This window comes from Gorilla gorilla, chromosome 22 (assembly GCF_029281585.2).
Source record: "Gorilla gorilla gorilla isolate KB3781 chromosome 22, NHGRI_mGorGor1-v2.1_pri, whole genome shotgun sequence".
Taxonomy (NCBI): domain Eukaryota; kingdom Metazoa; phylum Chordata; class Mammalia; order Primates; family Hominidae; genus Gorilla; species Gorilla gorilla.
The window spans coordinates 17724773-17745655 of NC_073246.2; the positions used below are offsets into that span (position 1 = coordinate 17724773).

Genomic DNA, 20883 nt, shown 5'->3' on the forward strand with positions numbered 1-20883 from the left:
ACCCTCATATGGAGAAACATGAAGTTAGTATATAAACAAGAAAAGAAGAAACTTTGATCTATAAATGAAGAAAAATGGGTTTTAATAAGCTCTCTTTGACAGGTCACCCTCCTTGGGTTTCAGAGTTATAAAAATATTGATACGTGAGATTAGAGATGTGACAGTATTTCTAAATTTCTGTTTCCAACCGTTTCATGACTTTTCATTTCCTCTAGAAAAGACATAGGATATTAATATAATAAGATTTGCAATTTGTTAAATATCAAATGAGTCAACAAATATGAAGCTTCAAGGAAAAGGTGACAACAGGTGGTACAAGACATCCGAGCTGCAGAACAAAGATGGTTGTAAAGTGCACAGAACTGTTACAAAGCCTTAAGAGCTACTATAATCCATGATTATTAAATAACACCACATACTATTTCAATTAGCATTTGCCAAGCTTGCTTTCCTTGTCATTGGATTAAAAATTATACCCGGATTTTCAAGTGTATTCTATTTGTGACAATATGCATTGATAATTTCTCTCCTCACACTGCTGCACTCTCACCGCCGTTCCCAGATTGGCTCCTGGAACTCGAGATATTTTTGTGGCTAGAGATTTCTTTCTTAATGTTAGATTTTCCTTACAATTCCATATATAGTCAAGCATTCCATGCATGGTAGTTAATTGTTTGCTTAATTTGGCAACTGGGATATTAGAATTATGTATAATTAGGCAGCGATATTTTTGTAAGGTTATTTGCTAGATAGATCCTATTTCATTTATATTAAGTCTTGGGAAGATAAACTTTATTTTTCCAGAGCCTAGCAGTGACTGACACATATTCGAATGAATGAAGTAGATAGAAAATGTCTGTATTCATTTACGTAATGATTAGTTAAGGAGAAAAGTACTTCCCAGCATAAAGATTTCTGGCAACCCTTTGCTTATTTGACTTTTCCCTTCAGGCAAGTTCAAGGCTTGTGAAATTCCTAGAAAGGCGAAGGGAGAGAACGCGTGACACAGAAAGGGGCCGGAGTTCGGGACCCTACGCAGTTTTGGGACGTTATGGGCATGGAGGGAAATGTTTGCTTTGGAGGCTCTGGGTAAGCTAGGGATCCGACAAGCCCTGGGCGCAGGGAGGAACGCTGCCCTCCGGCCTCCAGTCGCGCTCCCCGAAGCCCAGCGCCAGCGTCGCGCAACCTGCCGCAGGGGCGGCTCCCGGGCCAGGCAGCCAGGCGCGCCCTCGCCCCACCCGGGAACGCCAGGCCCGCGCAGGGAGGGGCGGGGCTCCATGGCGGCCCCGCCCCGCCGCCCGGAGGGTCACAATGTAGGGTTAGGGCGGCCGGCGGGCGGGGCTCTGCGGGGGAGGAGCCGCCGGGCGAGGGCGGGGATGGCGCGTGGGGGAGGGGAGGGAGGAGGACTCGCGGAGGGAGGAGGACAACGCCATTCCGGACGGCCGCTCCCTCCGTCCCCTCTCTCCCTTCCCCAAAGCAGCCCGCGAACCGGCAGCAAAGGAACGCGCGAACGCGTGACGCCGCCCGACTGGCTCGCGCTCTCCCGCGCCCCGGCGTCCTCTGCCCGCTCATGGCCCGGGCCGCCGCGGACGAGCGGCGCTGAGGCGGGCCGCGTGGAGACGTGAGGCGGCCGCCGTGGCCCTCACAGTCGGCGCTTCGCCGCCTGCCCGCGGTGCCCGCGCACGCCGGCCGCCATCGCCTTCGCGCCTGGCTGGCGGGGGCGCTGTCCTCCCCGGCCGTCCGCGCCGCTCCCTGGAGCTCGGCGGAGCGCGGCAGCCAGGGCCGGCGGAGGCGCGAGGAGCCGGGCGCCACCGCCGCCGCCGCGGGGGCCATGACCGTGGAGCAGAACGTGCTGCAGCAGAGCGCGGCGCAGAAGGTGAGGCGAGTCCGCCAGCCGGCGGGCCCCACTTCTCCTTCCGACGGGCTGTCCTCTCCCGCCGCGGCCGGGCGCCCCGGCCTCGCCGCCGCCGCCTTCCCCGGCTTCCTCCCCGGTCACCCCCGGCCCCTGCCCATCGCCTCGGGGGCGTCGCGCCCAGAGCCCAGCTTCGTGTGGGAAGCGGAGTGTAGTTTGCGGGCTTCAATCCACTTCCTTCTGCCGATTGTTTTCCCGTAGCAGACGGTGCCAGGTATTGAGAGCGACCCTCACATTCCTACAGTGCTCTGTGTGGCTTCTTAATGAAACTTTATTCTCTCCCCTTAAATGAGAAAGAATAGCTAGTTGTCATGCTTTCTGAACCGATTTTGTCTTTCAAAGGTAGTAGTGTACCAGGCCTGCTATTTTGCAAAACGGTCTCCACCAAAATCGAATTACCTGCCTCGCGGGGCAGGCGTGTTGACCAGGTGGACTCTAGAAGTAGGTGGTTTGCTTGGTTTCTTTTCCTTTTAAGGTTTCCCTTTCTTCTTCTTCTTTTCTGTTTTTTTTTTTTCAATATAGAAACTGTCCCTAAGAGAGGAAACCTTTCTGGCCATGTTATTCCAGGAATCTTCTGTCCCCTAAGTTTGACCTTGTTCTTTCGTTCACCCTTTACTCTTGCATCAGTCACACGTTCAAATGGTCACTCACTAAAGAAAACAATTAAAAAACTGTTTGTGAAACTTTATATCTTTAAAGTGAATAGAGATCATTCTGCTATTTGAGATTTTGCTTTCAGAATCTTAAGTGCACTATCATGGCTTGCACCATGTTCTGAAGAGTAGTTGGCCATGATTTAATTTCTTTTTTTAATTTTTAATTTGCGTGAAAAGCATTTTGGGCAAAAGAGTAAACCGTGCCTTAGTTGTGTTGGTATTACGGGGACAGTTAGGGTTTACTGTGATCAACCACCAGAGTTATGTTTGGTTTATCTGGGTGAGTAATGAATGCCCCACCCTGTTGTAGATTTGGTGTAGCAATATTCTACCTGTGCTTGACTTTAGAATAAGACCTGTTCTAAAATGGGCTGTCTACATACAGCCTGCTAAATTTTTGCTTTGAGATTATTTTTAGAATTTTATGATAGTGCTTTAAAGTAATCGAAGATACTCAAGTTTGGAAAGCAAGGATAGTGCATTGTTATTTTAGGCACGTTGGGAAAGTTGTTTTTGAGACTTGTATGTTAGTTGATATTATTGGTAAAGTTAGAAGGATATTGCACACTGCACTTTATTTACAGTGAAATAATTCAAGATTTAATAATGAGAATTTAAAAGAGTTTACTTCCTAATCCTCCCTATTCTATTTTGAATACCTTCAAGTTCAATTTTTAAAGACTTAAGGCTTAGGAAAGAGCACATGGTCATGTGAACGCTAAGCAATATTTAATATGTATGGTACCATTTGTTTATAATTGTCTTCAGTGTTGAATATTAAAGTCTGTTTCAAAGTGAGAAATACAAATTTTTCACGTCCTAAGTTTGAACAATGGGAAGAACTTTGTAAGTTTGGGATTTTTTTTTTTTTTCATTTGGTTTTGACTAAACTGTATTAAATAACTATGCAGGCTCTACTGCATGGTTCAGAGGTTATGCATAAAATTGTAGAATCAGGAATCAAGTTAACGAAAGTGATCTTGGCTGTCGAGTCCAATTTCCTACTTTAATGAATCCCCTCCACACACAAAGGGAGTAGTAGTTAATTCAAAATATTATCATTATGATGCTATTTTTAGTATGGCTGTGTTTTAGATCATTTCATTGTTATTGGGGATTTTTTTTAGATAAACTTTTATACTTCCATAATATTTAGATTGTTTTACAAAAGAAACACTTAAATGTGTTTGCTTTCCATATTAATACACGATTACTTTGTTACTCATATTAGAACTATTTAAAAATATTTATATGGATATAAATAAACCATCTACCTCAATAAGTTGACAGATTTAAAACCGTCAAGCTAGTAACCAGGAAGCGGACTTAAAGCTGGTAACTAGGAAGTGAACTTCACACTTAGAAGAAACAAAAGTGAAAGTCTGTTTTTACTCAGACACTTTATGGGTTATCTAAAAGGAGAGGTGTGTAGTGTATGTTGCATAGCCAACATTTTAGCCAGTTTTCTTCTCACCTTAAAAAATTGTGTGTACATATGTGTTTTTAAATTTTAAGTATTTACTATTTAAAATTTAAGTATTTACTCTTTAAAATTTAAGTATTTACTATTTAGCTATATTATTTTCAAGATTTTTAAAACTTTTATTTTGCAGATGGATGTAAGTTTTTTTGTTATTTGCAGCACCACACTACACAAAACTTTCATGATTTTTTGGTTCGCCTATAGAATTCATTAGTCTTTGTCACAATGTAGTTATGATGAGGCAAGAGGCTGCCTTTCCCTTTTGATGTGTTCTTTGCTTGATTGCTGGAGTTTGGCCAACCCAGGGACTTATGAGATGTAGTAAAACTGCAGAAAGCTGCTTTTCTGAGGTTTAGATATTTCAGGTGAGGTGCAGTTGGCAGCAGATGAGTTAAATTCTGTGATAATTTTGGTTTTGGACATATATCTTCAGCCTTTGTGCTTCATATTTACCAAAGTGTAGGAGCCTTAGATCTCAGAAATTTGATACATAGATTCAAGTTCCAAATGAGGATACTCCACGGCGGCCCCCACCCCCCCAATCTATCTAACCCGATGAACCAAGCTAGGATTCTTTAGGGCAGTTATTATTGGGAGGAGTTTTGCTCCCAGGGACCAAATTAATTTACAGAGTGAAATGAACAGGATACTATTTACATTAAATGTATCCTTCTGAGTTGAATAAAATATATTGTTTCACTCTAGGGCTTAGAACAGTTCTTTACACATAGTAGGACTCAGCAAATATGTGATGAATGAAATAAGTGAATGGTTTCCAAAAGGAATGTAGTACTTTGTTTCCTAACTGAATCTTGAAATTTAAAAGTTATTGAGAAACAATGAGGCTGGGCATGGTAGCTCATGCTTTAGTCCCAGCACTTTGGGAGGCTGAGGTGGGAGGATCACTTGAAGCCAGGAGTTCAAAACCAGCCTGGGCAAAAAAATGACACCTGCCAGGAGCAGTGTCTCACGCCTGTAATCCCAGCACTTTGGGAAGGTGAGGCAGGCGGATCAGGAGGTCAGGAGTTCGAGACCAGCCTGACCAACATGGTGAAACCCAGTCTCTACTACTAAAAATACAAAAATTAGCCAGGCATGGTGGCACATGCCTGTAATCCCAGTTACTCAGGAGGCTGAGGCAGGAGAATCGCTTGAACTCGGGAGGCGGAGGTTGCAGTGAGCCGAAATCGCGCCATTGCACTCCAGCCTGGGCGACAGAGCAAGACTCCATGTCAAAAAAACAAAAAACCAAAACAAAACAATGAAAGCTTGAAAAACTGTGCGTGCTCATGCTAGGAGAATAGGCAGTGGTAGTGAAAGACAGGATGTGGGATAGATCTCAACCACCTTTTTGTCACCTTGGGCAAGTCATTAAGTGCTTCTGAAGGTTCTTTTAAAGCAGTAATATTAGTATGTTAACAGTAGTATGTTAAGGCTTTAAACTTTAGCAACTTCTTTAGATTAGATTGTTTAATGGTCCTAAGCAAGTGTTCTGTATAGGGAGAATAAAAAAGAAACAGTATAGAATGGAAGCAGAGGAATCTAACAGATCTACAGTCAACTTTCACTGAATTCCTCGAAAGATGAGGGTTAGGTGGGAAGGTTGTCATAGATTAGCCAAGTTCAAGAGTTAAAACTTGAAAAACAATGCAGACTGGATTCAGGGTAAATTTCTTACTTAAAATAACATGTATTTTCCAATTTAGGATTATCTAAGGTTATAAAACTATACCATGCAGCATTTGATAGTTAACATTACTTAAATCACTTTAAATGTTACTTAAAGGGGGCATTCTTTATTAGGAATCAGTTGATTATCTTATTATTAGTATAAGACTTGATTTGGGCAGAGAGGTTTCCAGCTGTTTATTCCTTTTCTTATTCTTTCCTTTTCACACCTAATTTTGACTTGTAGACTCACATTGTATCCAGTCTTTTAAATGAATTCACATCATTTCTAATAAATATTCTGTTGATTTTCTTCAATATTATATGTATACAGTCCATATCCTTTACAAATACTTAATATTCTGACCTCTTTCTTGTCATTATTTTTACCACTTATTACTTTAAGATTACAGAATGCTACTACAATTTATGTTAGTTTCTATTATATATTGTTTCCTTATAATATGGACATTTTCTTACATTCCTAAGTTTTATAAATGTTTCAAAACTAGATTTGGATGTTGACTGTCATGTCTTCTTTGCAGTGAATGTTATTTTATATGTCAGTAATATAAGAACCATTTGTACATACGATATATGAATATTTACTATATAATCCGTGTAAGGCGCTGTGCTGAGTCTTCTTACGAACTTTTTTCATTTAATCTTTCCAACCACCTTATGAAGTGAGTACTATTTTTCTCCTTTCTTATTGAAGCTGAAGAAACAGTATTGGAGAACTAAAGTAACATTTCATCTCTAGTATGTATTAAGGGTTGGATAAACTCAAAAGTCATGTGATACACAAGCCCCTGCTCTTAACCACAATGTTGTATCGTTTTGGCTGTCCTTGAATTCCTGATAAAACCCCATTTGGTCATGTTGCTTTACTATTTTAAATATGTTTCTATATTTAATATAAAATTTAAACCTAGAATTTGGTATACAATTGGCCTTCTGTATCCACAGGTTCTGAATCCATAGATTCAACCAGCTGTGGATTGAAAATATTCTGGAAAAAAAAAAAAGCATTGTTGCATCTGTACTGAACATGTACAGTCTCATTTTGGTCATTATTCCCTAACAATACAGTGTAACAACTGTTTATGTAGCATTTACATTGTGTTAGGTATTATAAGTAATCTAGAAATGATTTAAAGTATGCTGAAGGATGTGTGGATGTGTAAGTTACATGCAAGTATTATACCATTTTATATACGGGACTTTAACATTCGCAGATTTTGGCCTCTGGGGGTCCTGGAACCAGTTCTCCTTGGATTCTTTAATGAGATTGCTTACAAGGTTTGATGTGCCCATGAGGGCTATTAAGATAAGGTTAGCTCATAAAATGATTAGAAGGCTTTCTGTGTTTTTCTGTGCTTTTGGAATTGTTTAGTGTAGGATTATGTTGAGTCATTCAAAATTGGTGGTGTATGATCTTTTTTGATTTGAAAAATTAGATGGGGTTCAACTGAGGTACTTGTTACTTTGAAGATTTGGTGAACATGACTGTATCAGGGCTGAGCTGCTCATTTAGAGCAAATTTTAGGTAAAGTTTCCAAATTTTGCTTATTGTCTTTTAAATTTTCTATGTTTTCTAGGGTCAAATTTTAAATTTTTTTAGTTCTAGAAAATTCTAAATTTCATTTAGGTTTCTGTATTTATTGGTCTAAAGTTTTGTCCTAAATCTGTGTGTGTGTGTGTGTGTGTATGTATGTATGTAGGTATATATATATGTATGTAGACATGCCATTTTTTTTTTATCCCTGCTTGTTTTGTGTCAGTAGTGTTTGCCAGATGCTGATCTTATTTCCTGCTTTTTTTTTTGAGACGGGGTTTTGCTCTGTCACCCAAGCTGGAGTGCAGTGGTGCAATCTCAGCTCACTGCAACTTCTGCCTCCCAGGTTCAAGCAATTCTCCTGCCTCAGCCTTCCAAGTAGCTGGGACTACAGGTGTACACCACCACGCCCAGCTACTTTTTGTAATTTTACTAGAGACAGGGTTTCATCCTGTTGGCCAGGCTGGTCTTAAACTCCTGACCCCAAGTGATCAGCCTGCCTTGGGCTCCCGAAGTACTGGGCAGTTTCTCTTTGTATTTCTAATGGATTCAATCCAAACTTGTGTTTTTGTCTTTTAGAATTTAACCATGCACATATGGTGATAACTGATAAATTTAATCTTTTTATTGTCATCTGATTATCCATTTATTAGTCTTGTTTTCTCCATTCAGTTTTGATGGATAGACCAAATTTTCATTGTATCACCACCCCCACCCTTGTCTTTAACGTTTTCTTTTCAATTTTGGCTCTTTTAATTTTAAACAAATATATTTTTATAATATAAAATTTTGATAATATAAAACATTAATAGCTTTTTTCGGTAATATAAAAAATTAACTTTTTTCTCCACCCATTTGCCCCAAATTAGGTAAGACATTTTAGCATGTTTTTTCTTATGGTATTCCTAGTTTTGTTGGGATAATATAGAATTGTAATTCTAGGTGATGAATTTTCTTAGTGTTGCAGATGCATTATTAGTAGCTAGTTTTTTTTAAATTAACTATTTAATTTTAACTGTGTTTTTTGGTCTGTTGTATAATGCTTTTTGATGGTTTGATGTCACTCTGCTTTTTTTTTTTTTCCAGATAAGTTAACTCTCTGTGTTACCTTGTAAGATTTTACTCTTAGTTTTTAAGAGTTCAGAAATTTCACTTGCATGTGTTTATGTATGTATCTTTTTAATGATCCTGCCTAGGATTTTTCATCTGAAATCTGTGTTCTCAGGAATTTTTCTTCCACTCTTTTCTTTGTCTTCATTTAAAACTACATTATTTGGATTTTATACGTCACTTATCTTTCTTCCTGGCTTCAAATGTTTCTTCTCTCCCATTTTGTCCTGTATGCTGTGGTAACTTTTTAGTTTGATTATCTAGATTATTATTTTTGTAATGCCAGTTCTGTATTTACTACCCTTATATGTGGTCAGATAGTTTACGAAGAGTTTGTTTTTAATAATATATATTTTTAGTTTGGTTCTGAAGTACACATAATTGAATTAATTTTACCAATTGTCTCATGATCAGCTCTTCCTGCAAATATATTTTCATTTATTTGTTAAATTGCTTATTTTAAATAATAAACACACACGAACCCCCTATTTAAAACAAAAGCTGCAACTTCGATAATAACCTATATCCCTTATCCTATCTCTTTACTTTCATCTGAGAGTATCATCTTGAATCCTCTGTTCATCTTCCTGTTGATTTATTGCATCTATATCAATGGCTGAAGGTATTTTTTTTTAATGTTAGTTGTTTTAACTTAAAAATTTTAAGAACTTTTCCCTGCTACAATATCTAGAAGGTAGTCATCTGTATTTTTAACTAAGAGTTTTAAAGTTATATGTGCAACATTTTATACCCTTTTTCATCTGTGCTTGAGTTTTGTATATGGTGTGAGGTAGGGATACAGTTTTATTTTCATCATATACAGATTGAGTCTCTCATGTCCAAAATGCTTGGGACCAGAAGTGTTTTGGATTTTGGACTTTTTTTTTTTCCCTTCAGATTTTGGAATATTTGTATTTTGCTTACCTGGGTTGGGTAAATATCCTAAATTTGAAAATCTGAAATCTGAAATAAGCCAGTGAGCATTTCCTTTCAACATCTTGTTGGTTCTCAAAAAATATGGAGTTTTCAAATTGTGGAGCATTTCTTATTTCTGGCTTGGAGTTTTGGGATGTGCAACCTGTAAATGATTTTAAAAATTTCTTTTGTTATCCTTGCTTTATTGAAAAGTTAATGCTCTCTTCTACTGAATTGATAGGCCATCTTTGTCATATATGCAAAAGTTTAATGCAAAAATTTTTTCCCTTTCCTTGACTCATTATTTTTCATCATTCATTTTGTGAATATCATCTTGTGTTCATTGTTGTTGCTTTAAAGTAATCTCTCATACTGGAAAAGAAAGTTCTTTGCCTTTGTTCCTTTTTTTCATAAGTAACACTTGACTTTTCCTTAGAAATTTTAGAATGATCATACCAAGTTGTCTCAAATCCTCTTTTTGATTAATTTGATTGAATCTGTAGATCAATTTGGGATTATTAACATCTTTATGATACAGGATGAGCAGGATATACTATTTTTATTAGGTCATGTTTAGTATCTCTTGTATGGTTTATAATTTAACACAAAATTATTGTACATCTTTTGTTTCAGGTAGTTGATAATTTCTGATAACTGTTATATGGCAGTGCTTTTAAAAATTTGTTATTGGTGTATGCAAATGCGGTGGTCTTTTGTATGTTAATTTTATACCTAGCCACCTTGCTAAATGTTTCTAATACCTTTTCCAGAGACAATTTTGTACTTTCTGTGTAAAAGATCATATCATTAAGGGAGGAGACCACCCCTCATATTGTCTTATGCCCAATTTCTGCCCCCAAAGAAAGAAAAAGTAAAAACTAAAAGGCAGAAATGAAATGCACAAGCAGACAGCCCGGGGCCACACCCTGGGCCTGGTAGTTAAAGATCGACCCCTGACCTAATCGGTTATGTTATCTATAGATTACAGACATTGCACAGACACTGTGAAAATCCCGATAGTGTTTTGTTCAGATCTAATTACCAGTGCATGCAGCCCCCAGTCACATACCTGCTGCTTGCTCATTTGATCATGACCCTCTCACATGCACCCTCTTAGAGTTGTGAGCCCTTAAAAGGAACAGGAATTGCTCACCCCGGGAGCTCGGCTCTTGAGACAGGAGTCTTGCTGATGCCCCTGGCCTAATAAACCCCTTCCTCCTTTAACTCGGTTCTAAGGAGTTTTGTCTGCGGCTCGTCCTGCTACATCATGATTAAAAAGTTTTATGTATAATTTCAGTTTTTGTGCCTGTACTTTCATTTTTTTCCTGTACTAGCAAATGCTTCCAATAAATATTGATTAGAAGTGATAACAATGAGTATTTTTTTGTTGTTGTTGCTGATCTAAAAAGGCAGTTACCTACTTTTGTACCTCATGCATTTCTGAAATATTTACATGTGTTAGTTGTGCAGATTTACAAAGTAGGTTCTGTTTAACTAAAAGATATTGTAGTATTTTCAGTTGTGATGCTTGCATGTATTTTTTCTTTGGGTACTGGTGACCTTTGTTTAAGCTTTCGCCCTAGGTATCCTGGGTGTGGTGGTGGAGGGGTGCTGGTAGTTTGTCAGTCTCTTCTCTGTCATCCTAGGAACTGTGAAGTCAGGCAGGGCACTTTTTTTTTGTATTAGTGGCCCTCACTAATTTCCTTCTCCAGGGGCCACTCCACAATTGATTTCTGCCCTGATGTGCTTAGAGTAAGGTGGCTACAGGGTCTTTCTTCCCCTGACACTGGCATAATTTTACTCTCTAATGTCATAGAATTGCTTTAAGCACTGACCTGCAGCAGTGGCCTGCCTTTTTCCTACAATATAATCACTGATTTTTATTATGTATGAAGGACCAAATTTGGCTTGTGAAAATGAGTTTAGGAATGTCACTATATAATGTGAGCAAGTAGATGATGTGAAAGTTGAATTTATAAAAGGATGAGGCCTTGCATTTATTTTGGCAGACTTTAATTAATTTCCAAGGACATCATCCTTGTCATGACATCTTGTTTTATGTATGTAGTAAGTAATTTTTCAGTTTTTCTCTTTTTTGCCCCTTGATTAACTCTGCTTCAGTACAGACCATCTGCTTTATTTTTAGTTTTTGGTTCTCTGAACTGCTGGATATTTTAAATGCCCAGCAATATTTTCCTTAGTCTTGTTACTATAGGTTTAGATCAGAGTTTCTTACAATACGGTTTTTGTGGACTGTCTTAATTATCTGTAGTGCTTGCTAAAAGTGCAGTCTTCTGTGCCTCACCCTAGACCTATTGTTTCACGATGTTGAGGGTTGGGCTAAAGCCTGCTTAATAAGAATCTCAGATTATTCTTCTGCACTTAATGTTTGAGGATCACTGGTTGAAGTTAATTAGTATTCTTAAAGATAAAAGTGCCTTGAGCACTGTGTAAATTGACTGCAGGGGTCCTTTAGGGATTGAATTATCACAATACACCAAATTTAATATGGAAGCAGGGTCTTTGAACAGACATTGTTTTTTTTTTTTTGTTTCAGGTGTTTCTCTCCATCAGTGCAGCAACATGTTTCCTTGTAGAGGAGCTGTCTCCTCCCTCAGGCTTTTCTGGCCAACATCTCTATGGAAACCCAAAACTTCAGGTGGCTAGGTGGGATACTTGCCCCTCTTACTCCTGGGGGCACAAATAAGTTGAATCGATGGATTAAGGAGTTGGGAAGTGATTGTACATGCTAAAGTTGTAATCTTCCTGTTTCTTTCTGGCTGTTTTTTTTTTTTTTTTTTTTTTTTTTGGCATGTGCGTGTGTATTTGTGTATGAATAATTCCTATAGGATTTTTTTGTGGGGGCTAACCATAGCATATGAAAACTTATGTACAACTTAAATATATTAAGATTAGTATTCTTTGTACTGTTTTAGACATGAAATAGAATATCTTATTGTCCTGGAAATTTCCTTTGTTCCTCATTCATACTGTCCCTCTTTTCTACACCACCCCCTGCCCCCACACTACTGCTATCTTGACTTTTTTCAGGTTAATGTTATCGTGGCATGATTTACACTGAAAGTGTGTAATTTGATGAATTTGGCCATACAGAACATTTCTGTCACTCCACAAAATTTGTCCTGTATCACCTTTCTCATTAATTATCAACACCCTCATTATTTCAGGCAACTGTTGATCTGATTTTTATTACTGTAGATCAGTTTTGGCTGTTCTGGGTCTTCACATAGATTTGTTTATACCAAATTTTTTTTTTCTCGCATCTGACTGCTTTTGCTCAGCAAAAAGCTTTTGAGATTCACCCATGTTTTATTGCATGTATCAATATGTTTCTTTTTACCACGGAGTAATATTATATAAATATTCTCACATCTGTGTATTCATGTACCTTTTGATGTACTTTTTTTTTTTCCAGTTTTTTGACCCATATATAATGTTATGTGTACATTTGTAAGCAGGTCTTTGAGACGTATTTCTATTTCTCTTGGGCAAATACATAGGTGTAGAATTGTTATACTACTAAATTGTTATCCAAATTGATTGTATCATTGTACATTCTCATTAGCAATATAGGAGAATTTCAGGTGGTCTACGTTTTTGCCAACACCTGGAATTTTTAATCTTTTATGTTTTAGCCATTCGGTGAATATGTGGTGTACCTCATTGTGGTAGTAATTGTATATTTCCTTAATGACTAATGATTTTGGACGTCTTTCATGTGCTTGTTGGCCAGTCTGAGGATGATTTTTTTAAACATTGCTTCTCATACATTATCCAGTTTTAACACTCCTACACGATAGCAATCACAATAGCTGCATTCTTCCAAGTCTTAAAATGGCAAAAATGTCAGAGATGTAGCTAAAGGTAGAACACTCCAGGACTAAGTGCTAATATGTTCACAAAACAAATTGAGATTGCACAATTTTTTTTGTTTGCTTGTTTAAACTAACACCTGATAAAAAGGTACATTGCTGAAAAATGGGAACTCATTTCTTCATCATGCCTCAAAGTAAATATTAAATTTATCTCTTTAACAATTAATTGCACACATACATGAGAAATCTTTATGATACATATTTCATTACACCGTGTACAAAAATAATTTCACATTTTAGTTGGGTTGGAAGTTTGAAAAGAACATAGTGCAGTTACAGGGGTGGGATGATCTGTGGCGAGGTAAGTAAATTGGACAGAAATTGGGCAGAAAGATACTTCCTTTTTTTTTTTTTTTTTACAGTTTTTCATCTGTCTGAAGATAGGGAAGAAGAGGAGTCTGAATTGGAAAAACCCCACTATATCTGTTGGGTTTTTGTTGTTGCTGTTCAGTCTGGAAATGGGTGGTGTGTGGTGAGAGGTCATTAGGTCATCAGGGCAGAATTGTTTGCAGAGCTGGGAGCTACATCCTCACGGAAGTGGGATAGATGTACTGGGGAGGGGTGTGCAGAGAGGAGCCAGGAATGATGTACCATTAGTGGCCAGGGCTTGTTATGGTAACACCAATGTGCAAACCAACTGTGCATTCACATATACAAAAGTTTTGTGTCTTAATTCATGCCAGAATACATACATAATCAAATGTCTCAGTTAAGGTGGAGCTACAGAAACACTGGGCTGAAGTTCTGGGGTTTTCTTTGTCTTCTTGTGAGGCCTCTGGGCTGGGTCTGGGTGTCTGATCAAGAATGCCCTGAAGTTTTCCCATGGGGCTTTGGAGAAAGGCTTTGGAGCTGGGCAGAGCTGAGGATGAGCACAGAAGAAAGGAAACGAGAAATGGTCCACTACCTAAGGTTTAAAATCCTCAATTTTTGGAGGGAAGAAGTGACACAAGATTTTATCGGTGCCACTTCACCGGCAAGAAACCTCTAAGGCCAGCGGTGCCTCTGCCCAGGCTTTGCTTGCACTCACTGGGCTCGCTCTGCCTGCTCGGCCCAGCAGGGTGCTCTCAGCTGATCCCCAGCCCAGATCCCACGACCACTGCCACTCCATGCTCAGCCCATGGCGGGACTGGGTATACCGCATGTGGCTTCCACAGCTGGACTCCAGCATTCAGATGAGGGGAACGTGGTGGAACCCAGAAACTCGGAGACAGCAGCAACCTTGGAGCCCCAAGGGGGTGTCATAGCTTCTGCCTGGGGAGTCCCGAGGTCTGAGCCACCAGGGAATGCCACAGCCCTCTCTTGTTCCTGCCGCTCACAGCTCCGTGAATGGGGGTGTGTTAGAGCTTGTTTGTTCCTGCTGCCCACGGCTTTGTGAATGGGGATGTATTACGGTTCTAGTTCGGGGGGTCCTGATGTTTGGGCCCCCAGAGGGGTCGTGGCTCATCACTCCCATAGTCCAGCAATTGGGAGTGTGTAACAGCTCTTTTCATGCCCACTGCCCACAGCTCCAGGAGCCGGCCAGGTGCGTGTTACAGCCGTTTTTTGTTCCCACTGTTTGGCGAGTTCTGGGTTTTTGTCCAGTGACCAAGAATAATGAGGTACATGGACACCAGAGAGTGAGGAAGGCAGAGAAGAATGTTATTGAGCAACAGAAGAGCTCTTGACAGTGAGAGGGGACGTGAAGTGGATAGCCCTTTGTGTGAGAGGGGCCCCAAAAGCTGGTAGCCGTCTTTGTAGTTGAGTCCAGGGTTTTTTTAGGTTTGGAATGAGGAGATGTGGGCTGGAGGTAGCCTTGGAAAAGGCAACATTCAGTTGGTTTAAAAGCATTATTCAGAAAGAACCAATTGGGAAAGAATAGGCAAAAAGAAAAGTTTTCACTCCAGCTGTGGACTCTATCTATATCTAGAACAGGCAGCTTGGTAGGCTTTAAACTGTCTTTGGTTTGAAGGTCGGGTTTCACCAGGGACCTGTCCCTGCCTGCCTAGGAATTGGTCTACTGTGGCGCCTGCCTAGGAATTGGTCTACTGTCCCTGCCTGCCTAGGAATTTGTCTACTGTCCCTGCCTGCCTGGGAATTTGTCTACTGTGGCTATCAGAAACAGCTCTGCGCAGGCCTCCTGGGGTCAGTGGACACTCTCTTTACCAATTTTGGTAGCATCATGCAGATTTGCAGAACTGACTTCTAGGTTTCTTCCCAAGTGAGGCAGGAATTGAAGTCACTTAGAACAGTGGAACTTACAGAACTGACAGTGTTTCCATGCTTGCTGGGTGGCGCCAGGAGGAGAGCACCAGTGTATCTGAGCATGTCGAACTATAGCAGAGTAGCTGAAAGCAGCATATAAGATGACCCTGGTCAGCTCTGTGGTTTCTATGGTGTAAAGTGGGTAGGGGTTTCAGGCCTTTGGGGTTACAGAGATCAGAGCCACTCCCTCAGGTCATGGGGTCCTGTGCTAGGAGGTGTGGTCCTAGGGCTGTGTGAACATTGGTGGGGTTTGCCATTAGTTTATTTTTGTCCGTCTTGGTGTTGGCTTAGGCAAACATTAGGGTCTGCAGTTTTTTTTTTTTGTTATTTTTGAGACAAAGGTCTCACCGTGTCACCCAGGCTGGAGTGCAGTGGTGCAATCTGGCTCACTGCAACCTCTGCCTCCTGGGTTCAAGTGATTGTCGTGCCTCAGCATCCCACATAGCTGGGACTACAGGTACACGCCACCAGGCCTGGCTAATTTTTATGACGGGGTTTTGCCATGTTGGCCAGGCTGGTCTTGAACTCCTGACCTCAAGTGATCTTCCTGTCTCGGCCTCCTAGGGTCTGCAGTTTTTTTTTTTTGTTTTTTGTTTTTGTTTTTGTTTTTTTGTTGTTGTTGTTGTTTTGGGGCAGAGCTTCGTTCTTGTTGCCCAGGCTGGAGTGCAGTGGCGTGATCTCAGCTCACGGCAGCCCCCACCTCCCGGGTTCAAGCGATTCTCCTGCCCCAACCTCCTGAGTAGCTGGGACTACAGGCGCCTGCCACCACACCCGTCTAATTTTTGTATTTTTACTAGAGATGGAGTTTTGCCATGTTGTCCAGGAGAGTCTTGAACTCCTGACCTCAGGTGATCCACCTGCCTCAGCCTCCCAAAGTGCTGGGATTACAGGCGTGAGCCACCGCACCCGGCCGGGTGTGCTGCTTTTGAATGAAAGTAAATGCTCTTCCAAGCATTTCTTGCATGAGCAGAAGAGTGTGTAGAATTCTCTCGGTTTGCTGTCTAAAGCAAGAGGGCTGACTAACCACTTTAGGGCCACGGCCTCCATCCCCACCACCACCCTACTCCCTCTCTTTCTCCTCTCTCCTATTCTCCCCTCCCTTCCCCCTCCTCCTTTTCCTGAGTGCTGATGCTGTTCTGCCTTAAGCTTCTAAGCAGGGGCATCTTTTATGGTCGGGGAGAGGGAGGTGTGGGAGGCAGGCAGGGGATGTTGCAGGAGAGCTACTAGTAACCCAGGGCCTCTGTCTTTTCCTTATTGACCATTTTTATGTCTTCTTTTTAACATGTTAAGATTATTTCCTGATTTCTTAGTTGGGTTATCTTCTTGCTGTTGAGTTGTAGGAATTCTTTATATTTTGGTTGTCTTTTATCATGTATATGTAATTACAAATACTTTCTCCCAATGTGTGGCTTGTATTTGCATTTTCTTAACAGTTTCTTTGAAGTTGAAGTATTTTAATATTGATTGTTTAATTTACTTTTATGGTTAGTACTTTAACCATTTTCTTTTTCTTTTTTTTTTTTTTTTGTGACGGAATTTCACTCTTATTGCCCAGGCTGGAGTGCAATGGCATGATCTCACTCACTGCAGCCTCCGCCTCCCCGGGTTCAAGCGATTCTTCTGCCTCTGCCTCCTGAGTAGCTGGGATTACAGGCATGCACCACCACGCCCAGCTAATTTTTGTATTTTTAGTAGTGACAGGGTTTCACCATGTTGGCCAGCCTGGTCTCGAACTTGCGACCTCAGGTGATCCGCCCGCCTCGGCCTCCCAAAGTGCTGGGATTACAGGCGTGAGCCACCACGCCCGGCTGCTTTAACCATTTTCTTGAAACTTAGTTTGTAAATTTTTTCTCCCTGTGTTTTGTTCTAGAAGTTTTGCCATTTTAGGTTTACGATCCATTTGGAATTCATTTCTGTGTGTGTTCTGAGGTGTCACTAAGTCAAGGTTCATTTATTGCATGTGGAATCTAGTCCCAGCACCTACTTTTGAAAAAGCTGTCCTTTCATCATTGAATTATATTGGTACCTTTATGGAAAATTAATTGACCATGTATGAGTGGGTTTATTTTTGAACTCAGTTCCTTTCTATCCTTATGCGGTGCCATACTTTCTTGATTACTGTGGCTTTGAAATGTGCCTTGAAGTGGGTAAATGTAAATTCTTCAACTTTGTTCTTGTTAGAAATTTGTTTTGGCTATTCTAGAATTGTTTGTATTTCCATATACAATTCTGAGGTACTTTGAACAGTTGGACAAAGAGCCTTCTGGGATTTTTGAGTAGGATTGTGTTGGATGTATAGATTCATTTTGACTGTTTGGACATCTTTACAGTATTTTAGCCTTTCAATCCAAGAACACATATATTTCTCCATTTATTTAGGTTTTGTTTTTTAACAGTTTAAAGGTCGTCGCATATCTTTTGTTAGAGTTGACTTTTTTGATGCTATTGTAAGTGGTATTTTTTATTTTTATTTTTATTTTTTTTGAGACGCAGTCTCACTTTCACTGCAACCGCCGCCTCCCAGGTTCAAGCGATTCTCCTGCCTCAGCCTCCCTAGTAGCTGGGACTACAGGTGTGTGCCACCACACCCGGCTAATTTTTTGTATTTTTAGTAGAGATGGAGTTTCACTGTGTTATAGCCAGGATAGTCTTGATCTCTGGACAGCATGATCCACCAGCCTCGGCCTCCCAAAGTGCTGGGATTACAGTTGTGAGCCACTGCACCCTGCGAGAGGTTTTTAGTTTTTATTCCAATTGTTTTTTTGCTGGTATATAGAATGTGGTTGATTTTTCTGTATGAAGCTTGTATCTGCGACTTTGCGAAATTCACTTATTCTAATAAATTTATTTACCACTTTTATTCATTTTAAAAATTGTGCTTTTTGGGGTCTTCTCCAAAATGTTTAATAGAAGTGGTAATGACAGACATCTTTGTCTTGTTCCCGATTTTGTATGGAAAGCAGTCTTTTACTACTAAGTATGATTTTAGTTGTTGCACTTCTTATTTTGTTAAAAATGTTGTGTTATTGTTCATTTATACTTCTGGATATACTACAGCTTAACCATTCTACAGTTAAACTATTTGTTTATATATCTTTTTATATATTTATGGTCCACTGTGATTCTTTTCTGTGAAATTGACATTTGTTTCTCTTGCCTGTTTTTTCTTTTGGGCTATTTATCTTTTTCTTTATGATTTGAGGTAGTTCTTTATGGTTTAGATACTACTTTTGTTTTTCTATTTACAATAGTCCACGTTTACTCTCATGGAATGTGTTCCAAGACCCCCAGTGGATGCCTGAAACTGTGGCTAGTATTGAACCATATATAGAGTATATTTTGAAAGAGACTACATTCACATAACATACTGTATATGTTTTCAAAATATTTGAAATAGTATACCATATATAGTATGGTTCAATACTATATAGAATATAGTATATATAGTTTTTTCTCATCTATACATACCTGTGATAAAGCTTAATTTATAAATTAGGCACTATATAACTATATAGTACATATAGTTTTTTTCCCATATATACCTACCTGTGATAAAGTTTAATTTATAAATTAGTAGAGACTAACAACAATAACTAGTAATAAAATAGAACAACTATGATAATATAATGTTGTGTGAATGTAGTCTTTTTCAAAATATCCGATAACTGAGATGGCTGCTGACTACTAAGTGGGTAGTATACACAGTGTGGATATGTTGGACAAAGGGAAGATTCATGTTGTGGGTGGCATGGACTGAGATTTCATTATGCACAGCACTCAGTCAGAATAGTGCACAATTTAAAACATCGTTTCTGGAACTTTTCATATTTTTGGACTATGCTTGATCATTGGTAACTGAAACTTCAAAAAGTGAAACGAGATAAGGGGGAAACTACTGTATATGTTTTGCAAATATTTTCTGCTTTCACGATGTCTTTTTATTCTCTTTATGTACTTTCATGAGTAGACATTTTTATTTTTAATTTAGTTTCATATATAATTAGCTTCCTTTAATATTTGAACTTCCACGTCCTGTTTCACAAAGATAGTCTCATTTGTTGCCCTCTAAGTGTTTTCTTAATTTGTCTTCATTCAGGGTTTAAGTTTCATTCCACTTGGGTTTGATTTTTGCATGTTGTTTGAGTAGATGTCAGAATTTTTCCCCTCTGGAGAACCAGCGACTTTATTGAACAGTTCCTCCTTTCCATTAATACTCTACCTGACAACAGTATGTATACTTTTTAAATTCTTCAGTTGGGACCATTGTAAAGAAAAACAGGTGTCAGGAACTCTCGCCCTTGAATTTAAAAATATATTTTTGAGACAGAGTCTTGCTCTGTTGCCCAGGCTGGAGTGCAGTGGCATAATCATAGCCTGCTTCAGCCTCAAACTCCTGAACCCACACTATCCTCCCTCCTCAGCCTCCCAAGTAGCTGGGACTACAGGTGTGTACCATCCACCCAGCAATTTTTTAGTTTTTTTTAGTTTTTTTTTTTTTTTTTTTTTTTTTGTAGAGATGGGGTCTCGCTCTGTTTCCCAGGCTGGTCTTGAATTCCTGGTGTTAAGCAAACCTTTCACTTTGGCCTTCCAAAGCATTGGCATTACGGGCATGAGCCACTGTGCTCAGCCAAATTAAAATATTTTTATTATGGTTTTACTGAAACTTGTTTAAATATAAACTAGGCATACATTTATTATGTTCTGTTGGGTAGCTCTTATGTAATAAGATGAAAAACCAACTACTAACTTAAAGGTAACCAAAACTACAAAACTGGAGAAATTCAGAATAAAAAGGTTAGCTTAATTTGACAGATGGCAGTGTTTTGCAGAAGCTAATTTGGCATTTGTGACTTCAACTAAGGAAATCGGTATATGTATTTCAGGATATTGTAATATGTTAAGCTTTTGGGAGTAAATTTTATTTCTGTTGTCAGCTATACTGCATTTCTGACGATACCTAATTAATAACCATTATTGTAGAGTGAGTGGTATTTTTGGTCTTTTTATTGTAAAACTGTAACAGATATGCTCCCAAGTGTTTTTTTTTTTTTTAATTTTTTTTTCTTAAGCTATAACTCAGTAAATGCCGATATTTCCATGTTGAACTGAACAGGTTGTGTTATTTAGTGTAGAGCAGGATTCACTTGCTGTGAATAAGAGGTAACAATTATAGCTGACCTATAAGTTAGTGCCAAATAAATATTTATCAGAATTTGTGAGTACTTTGCCTTGTGTACATATTTGAGTGCCTGGGCAATCAAGAGAGTGACATACTATGCAGTGTGATAACTGCTTTTATAGACATTGTGAAATAGTATTCTTATACTGAAGTAATAATTGTATTCTAAGTATTGCTTTATTGCTAGTATGTGTTTCTGCTTATCTGTGGGAATTTTCCAAGGTTTGTCTTTGATTTTCTGATTTCTTTGCAAGCTTTACCTTTG

General features: G+C 39.3%; 1 protein-coding gene across 1 annotated transcript in view; it reads left to right on the forward strand.

Moving 5' to 3' along the window:
- Positions 1–1922: 1922 nt before the first annotated feature.
- LOC101144968 (ubiquitin carboxyl-terminal hydrolase 25) overlaps positions 1923–20883 on the forward strand; it is a 141728-nt gene continuing 122767 nt past the window's right edge. Inside the window, exon 1 of the mRNA XM_063702605.1 lies at positions 1923–2126. The gene's annotated coding sequence lies outside the window, so the exon portion shown is untranslated. The remainder of the gene's footprint in view (positions 2127–20883) is intronic.